General features: G+C 41.8%; 1 protein-coding gene and 26 non-coding genes across 27 annotated transcripts in view; 1 reads left to right on the top strand and 26 right to left on the bottom strand.

Moving 5' to 3' along the window:
• LOC5516926 overlaps window positions 1–6,000 on the top strand; it is a 78,739-nt gene that overhangs the window by 35,079 nt on the left and 37,660 nt on the right. The window lies entirely within an intron of this gene.
• On the bottom strand, window positions 149–221 carry Trnar-ucg. The gene has a single exon. It is a non-coding gene; the product is annotated as a tRNA-Pro (tRNA).
• On the bottom strand, window positions 300–372 carry Trnar-ucg. The gene has a single exon. It is a non-coding gene; the product is annotated as a tRNA-Arg (tRNA).
• Trnar-ucg lies at window positions 451–523 on the bottom strand. The gene has a single exon. It is a non-coding gene; the product is annotated as a tRNA-Arg (tRNA).
• Trnar-ucg lies at window positions 602–674 on the bottom strand. Its single transcript has one exon. It is a non-coding gene; the product is annotated as a tRNA-Arg (tRNA).
• Trnar-ucg lies at window positions 1,356–1,428 on the bottom strand. Its single transcript has one exon. It is a non-coding gene; the product is annotated as a tRNA-Arg (tRNA).
• Trnap-ugg lies at window positions 1,507–1,579 on the bottom strand. The gene has a single exon. It is a non-coding gene; the product is annotated as a tRNA-Pro (tRNA).
• On the bottom strand, window positions 1,658–1,730 carry Trnar-ucg. Its single transcript has one exon. It is a non-coding gene; the product is annotated as a tRNA-Arg (tRNA).
• On the bottom strand, window positions 1,809–1,881 carry Trnar-ucg. Its single transcript has one exon. It is a non-coding gene; the product is annotated as a tRNA-Arg (tRNA).
• Trnar-ucg lies at window positions 1,960–2,032 on the bottom strand. The gene has a single exon. It is a non-coding gene; the product is annotated as a tRNA-Arg (tRNA).
• Trnar-ucg lies at window positions 2,412–2,484 on the bottom strand. The gene has a single exon. It is a non-coding gene; the product is annotated as a tRNA-Arg (tRNA).
• Trnap-ugg lies at window positions 2,563–2,635 on the bottom strand. The gene has a single exon. It is a non-coding gene; the product is annotated as a tRNA-Pro (tRNA).
• Trnar-ucg lies at window positions 2,713–2,785 on the bottom strand. The gene has a single exon. It is a non-coding gene; the product is annotated as a tRNA-Arg (tRNA).
• On the bottom strand, window positions 3,015–3,087 carry Trnar-ucg. The gene has a single exon. It is a non-coding gene; the product is annotated as a tRNA-Arg (tRNA).
• On the bottom strand, window positions 3,316–3,388 carry Trnar-ucg. Its single transcript has one exon. It is a non-coding gene; the product is annotated as a tRNA-Arg (tRNA).
• Window positions 3,618–3,690, bottom strand: Trnar-ucg. The gene has a single exon. It is a non-coding gene; the product is annotated as a tRNA-Arg (tRNA).
• Trnar-ucg lies at window positions 3,769–3,841 on the bottom strand. The gene has a single exon. It is a non-coding gene; the product is annotated as a tRNA-Arg (tRNA).
• Window positions 3,920–3,992, bottom strand: Trnar-ucg. The gene has a single exon. It is a non-coding gene; the product is annotated as a tRNA-Arg (tRNA).
• Trnar-ucg lies at window positions 4,372–4,444 on the bottom strand. Its single transcript has one exon. It is a non-coding gene; the product is annotated as a tRNA-Arg (tRNA).
• On the bottom strand, window positions 4,523–4,595 carry Trnap-ugg. The gene has a single exon. It is a non-coding gene; the product is annotated as a tRNA-Pro (tRNA).
• Window positions 4,673–4,745, bottom strand: Trnar-ucg. The gene has a single exon. It is a non-coding gene; the product is annotated as a tRNA-Arg (tRNA).
• Trnar-ucg lies at window positions 4,824–4,896 on the bottom strand. Its single transcript has one exon. It is a non-coding gene; the product is annotated as a tRNA-Arg (tRNA).
• Window positions 4,975–5,047, bottom strand: Trnar-ucg. Its single transcript has one exon. It is a non-coding gene; the product is annotated as a tRNA-Arg (tRNA).
• Trnar-ucg lies at window positions 5,276–5,348 on the bottom strand. Its single transcript has one exon. It is a non-coding gene; the product is annotated as a tRNA-Arg (tRNA).
• Trnar-ucg lies at window positions 5,427–5,499 on the bottom strand. The gene has a single exon. It is a non-coding gene; the product is annotated as a tRNA-Arg (tRNA).
• Window positions 5,578–5,650, bottom strand: Trnar-ccg. Its single transcript has one exon. It is a non-coding gene; the product is annotated as a tRNA-Arg (tRNA).
• On the bottom strand, window positions 5,729–5,801 carry Trnar-ucg. The gene has a single exon. It is a non-coding gene; the product is annotated as a tRNA-Arg (tRNA).

Below are 6,000 nucleotides of genomic sequence, written 5' to 3'. Positions count from 1 at the left end.
CCACAAATGGACTCGAACCCTCAATCTTTGGATCCGAAGTCAGACGCCTTATCCATTAGGCCACGCGGGCACTTGCTTGGCAATGAATGATTATTTGGAATAAAATGTTATAGATTATCACTATGGTGTGCAAAATGAAATTCTACGTCGACCACGACGGGACTCGAACCCTCAATCTTCTGATCCCAAGTCAGACGCCTTATCCATTAGGCCACGCGGTCACGTGCTAATCAATCACTGAATGTTTGGGATTTAATGTTGTAGATTATCACTATGGTGTGCAAAACGAAATTGTATGTCGACCACGAAGGGACTCGAACCCTCAATCTTCTGATCCGAAGTCAGACGCCTTATCCATTAGGCCACGCGGTCACTTGTTTGGCAATGAATGATTATTTGGAATAAAATGTTATAGATTATCACTATGGTGTGCTAAATGAAATTGTACGTCGACCACAAAGGGACTCGAACCCTCAATCTTCTGATCCGAAGTCAGACGCCTTATCCATTAGGCCACGCGGTCACTTGCTTGGCAATGAATGATTATTTGGAATAAAATGTTATAGATTATCACTATGGTGTGCAAAATGAAATTGTACGTCGACCAAGAAGGGACTCGAACCCTCAATCTTCTGATCCGAAGTCAGACGCCTTATCCATTAAGCCACGCGGTCACTTACTTGGCAGTGAATGATTATTTGGATTAAAATGTTATGGATTATCACTATGGTGTGCAAAATGAATTTGTACGTCGACCACGAAGGGACTCGAACCCTCAATCTTCTGATTTGGAATCAGACGCCTTATCCATTAGGCCACGCGGTAGACTTCTCTGTAATAAATTAATGTTTGGAATGAAATGTTGAACATTATCACCATGAAGTGCAAAATGAAATTGTGTATCGATCACGATAAGGATCGAACCCTCAATCTTCTGATCCGAAGTCAGACGCCTTATCCATTAGGCCACGCGGTCACTTGCTTGGCAATGAATGATTATTTGGAATAAAATGTTATAGATTATCACTATGGTGTGCAAAATGAAATTGTACTTCGACCACAAAGGGTCTCGAACCCTCAATCTTCTGATCCGAAGTCAGACGCCTTATCCATTAGGCCACGCGGGCACTTGCTTGGCAATGAATGATTATTTGGAATAAAATGTTATAGATTATCACTATGGTGTGCAAAATGAAATTGTACGTCGACCACGAAGTCACTCAAACCCTCAATCTTCTGATCCCAAGTCAGTACCTTATCCATTAGGCCACGCGGTCACGTGCTAATCAATCACTGAATGTTTGGGATTTAATGTTGTAGATTATCACTATGGTGTGCAAAACGAAATTGTATTTCGACCACAAAGGGACTCGAACCCTTAATCTTCTGATCCGAAGTCAGACGCCTTATCCATTAGGCCACGCGGTCACTTGCTTTGCCATGAATGATTATTTGGAATAAAATGTTATAGATTATCACTATGGTGTGCAAAATGAAATTGTACGTCGACCACGAAGGGACTCGAACCCTCAATCTTCTGATCCCAAGTCAGACGCCTTATTCATTAGGCCACGCGGTCACGTGCTAATCAATCACTGAATGTTTGGGATTTAATGTTGTAGATTATCTCCATGGTGTGCTAAATAAAATTGTACGTAGACCACGAAGGGACTCGAACCCTCAATCTTCTGATCCGAAGTCAGACGCCTTATCCATTAGGCCACGCGGTCACTTGCTTGGCAATGAATGATTATTTGGAATGAAATGTTATAGATTATCACTATGGTGTGCAAAATAAAATCGTATGCCGACCACGAAGGGACTCGAACCCTCAATCTTCTGATCCGAAGTCAGACGCCTTATCCATTAGGCAACGCGGTCACTTGCTTAGCAATGAATGATTATTCGGAATAAAATGTTATAGATTATCACTATGGTGTGCAAAAGGAAATTGTACGTCGACCACGAAGGGACTCGAACCCTCAATCTTCTGATCCGAAGTCAGACGCCTTATCCATTAGGCCACGCGGTCACTAGATTGGCAATGAATGATTATTTGGAATAAAATGTTATAGATTATCACTATGGTGTGCAAAATGAAATTGTACGTCGACCACAAAGGGACTCGAACCCCCAATCTTCTAATCCGAAGTCAGACGCCTTATCCATTAGGCCACGCGGGCTGTTGCTTGGCAATGAATGATTATTTGGAATAAAATGTTATAGATTATCACTATGGTGTGCAAAATGAAATTTTACGCCGACCACGAAGGGACTCGAACCCCAAATCTTCTGATCCCAAGTCAGTACCTTATCCATTACGCCACGCAGTAACGTGCTAATCAATCAGTGAATGTTAGGGATTTAATGTTGTAGATTATCACTATGGTGTGCAAAACGAAATTGTATTTCGACCACAAAGGGACTCGAACCCTTAATCTTCTGATCCGAAGTCAGACGCCTTATCCATTAGGCCACGCGGTCACTTGCTTTGCAATGAATGATTATTTGGAATAAAATGTTATAGATTATTACTATGGTGTGCAAAATGAAATTCTACGTCGACCACGAAGTGACTCGAACCCTCAATCTTCTGATCCCAAGTCAGACGCCTTATCCATTAGGCCACGTGGTCACATGCTAATCAATCACTGAATGTTTGGGATTTAATGTTGTAGATTATCTCCATGGTGTGCTAAATAAAATTGTAGTCGACCACGAAGGGACTCGAACCCTCAATCTTCTGATCCGAAGTCAGACGCCTTATCCATTAGGCCACGCGGTCACTTGCTTGGAAGTGAATGATTATTTGGATTAAAATGTTATAGATTATCACTATGGTGTGCAAAACGAAATTGTATGTCTACCACGAAGGGATTAGAACCCTCAATCTTCTGATCCGAAGTCAGACGCCTTATCCATTAGGCCACACGGTCACTTGTTTGGCAATGAATGATTATTTGGAATAAAATGTTATAGATTATCACTATGGTGTGCTAAATGAAATTGTACGTCGACCACAAAGGGACTCGAACCCTCAATCTTCTGATCCGAAGTCAGACACCTTATCCATTAGGCCACGCGGTCACTTGCTTGGCAATGAATGATTATTTGGAATAAAATGTTATAGATTATCACTATGGTGTGCAAAATGAAATTGTACGTCGACCACGAAGTCACTCAAACCCTCAATCTTCTGATCCCAAGTCAGTACCTTATCCATTAGGCCACGCGGTCACGTGCTAATCAATCACTGAATGTTTGGGATTTAATGTTGTAGATTATCACTATGGTGTGCAAAACGAAATTGTATTTCGACCACAAAGGGACTCGAACCCTTAATCTTCTGATCCGAAGTCAGACGCCTTATCCATTAGGCCACGCGGTCACTTGCTTTGCCATGAATGATTATTTGGAATAAAATGTTATAGATTATCACTATGGTGTGCAAAATGAAATTGTACGTCGACCACGAAGGGACCCGAACCCTCAATCTTCTGATCCCAAGTCAGACGCCTTATTCATTAGGCCACGCGGTCACGTGCTAATCAATCACTGAATGTTTGGGATTTAATGTTGTAGATTATCTCCATGGTGTGCTAAATAAAATTGTACGTAGACCACGAAGGGACTCGAACCCTCAATCTTCTGATCCGAAGTCAGACGCCTTATCCATTAGGCCACGCGGTCACTTGCTTGGCAATGAATGATTATTTGGAATGAAATGTTATAGATTATCACTATGGTGCGCAAAATAAAATCTTATGCCGACCACGAAGGGACTCGAACCCTCAATCTTCTGATCCGAAGTCAGACGCCTTATCCATTAGGCAACGCGGTCACTTGCTTAGCAATGAATGATTATTCGGAATAAAATGTTATAGATTATCACTATGGTGTGCAAAAGGAAATTGTACGTCGACCACGAAGGGACTCGAACCCTCAATCTTCTGATCCGAAGTCAGACGCCTTATCCATTAGGCCACGCGGTCACTAGATTGGCAATGAATGATTATTTGGAATAAAATGTTATAGATTATCACTATGGTGTGCAAAATGAAATTGTACGTCGACCACAAAGGGACTCGAACCCCCAATCTTCTGATCCGAAGTCAGACGCCTTATCCATTAGGCCACGCGGGCTGTTGCTTGGCAATGAATGATTATTTGGAATAAAATGTTATAGATTATCACTATGGTGTGCAAAATGAAATTGTACGCCGACCACGAAGGGACTCGAACCCCCAATCTTCTGATCCCAAGTCAGTACCTTATCCATTACGCCACGCAGTAACGTGCTAATCAATCAGTGAATGTTTGGGATTTAATGTTGTAGATTATCACTATGGTGTGCAAAACGAAATTGTATTTCGACCACAAAGGGACTCGAACCCTTAATCTTCTGATCCGAAGTCAGACGCCTTATCCATTAGGCCACGCGGTCACTTGCTTTGCAATGAATGATTATTTGGAATAAAATGTTATAGATTATCACTATGGTGTGCAAAATGAAATTCTACGTCGACCACGAAGTGACTCGAACCCTCAATCTTCTGATCCCAAGTCAGACGCCTTATCCATTAGGCCACGTGGTCACATGCTAATCAATCACTGAATGTTTGGGATTTAATGTTGTAGATTATCTCCATGGTGTGCTAAATAAAATTGTAGTCGACCACGAAGGGACTCGAACCCTCAATCTTCTGATCCGAAGTCAGACGCCTTATCCATTAGGCCACGCGGTCACTTGCTTGGAAGTGAATGATTATTTGGATTAAAATGTTATAGATTATCACTATGGTGTGCAAAACGAAATTGTATGTCGACCACGAAGGGACTAGAACCCTCAATCTTCTGATCCGAAGTCAGACGCCTTATCCATTAGGCCACGCGGTCACTTGTTTGGCAATGAATGATTATTTGGAATAAAATGTTATAGATTATCACTATGGTGTGCTAAATGAAATTGTACGTCGACCACAAAGGGACTCGAACCCTCAATCTTCTGATCCGAAGTCAGACACCTTATCCATTAGGCCACGCGGTCACTTGCTTGGCAATGAATGATTATTTGGAATAAAATGTTATAGATTATCACTATGGTGTGCAAAATAAAATTGTACGTCGACCACGAAGTTACTCGAACCCTCAATCTTCTGATCCCAAGTCAGACGCCTTATCCATTAGGCCACGTGGTCACATGCTAATCATTCACTGAATGTTTGGGATTTAATGTTGTAGATTATCTCCATGGTGTGCTAAATAAAATTGTAGTCGACCACGAAGGGACTCGAACCCTCAATCTTCTGATCCGAAGTCAGACGCCTTATCCATTAGGCCACGCGGTCACTTGCTTGGAAGTGAATGATTATTTGGATTAAAATGTTATAGATTATCACTATGGTGTGCAAAATGAAATTGTACGTCGACCACGAAGGGACTCGAACCCTCAATCTTCTGATCCGAAGTCAGACGCCTTATCCATTATGCCACGCGGTCACTTGCTTGGCAATGAATGATTATTTGGAATGAAATGTTATAGATTATCACTATGGTGTGCAAAATAAAATCGTATGCCGACCACGAAGGGACTCGAACCCTCAATCTTCTGATCCGAAGTCAGACGCCTTATCCATTAGGCCACGCGGTCACTTGCTTAGCAATGAATGATTATTCGGAATAAAATGTTATAGATTATCACTATGGTATGCAAAATGAAATTGTATGTCGACCACAAAGGGACTCGAACCCTCAATCTTCTGATCCGAAGTCAGACGCCTTATCCATTAGGCCACGCGGTCACTAGCTTGGCAATGAATGATTATTTGGAATAAAATGTTATAGATTATCACTATGGTGTGCAAAATGAAATTGTACGTCGAACACAAAGGGACTCGAACCCTCAATCTTCTGATCCGAAGTCAGACGCCTTATACATTAGGCCACGCGGTCACTTGCTTGGAAGTGAATGATTATTTGGATTAAAATGTTATGGATTAT

Source organism: Nematostella vectensis, chromosome 12 (genome assembly GCF_932526225.1).
Source record: "Nematostella vectensis chromosome 12, jaNemVect1.1, whole genome shotgun sequence".
In the NCBI taxonomy this organism is placed as follows: Eukaryota; Metazoa; Cnidaria; class Anthozoa; order Actiniaria; family Edwardsiidae; genus Nematostella; species Nematostella vectensis.
This window is presented reverse-complemented; position numbering and strand designations above follow the sequence as displayed.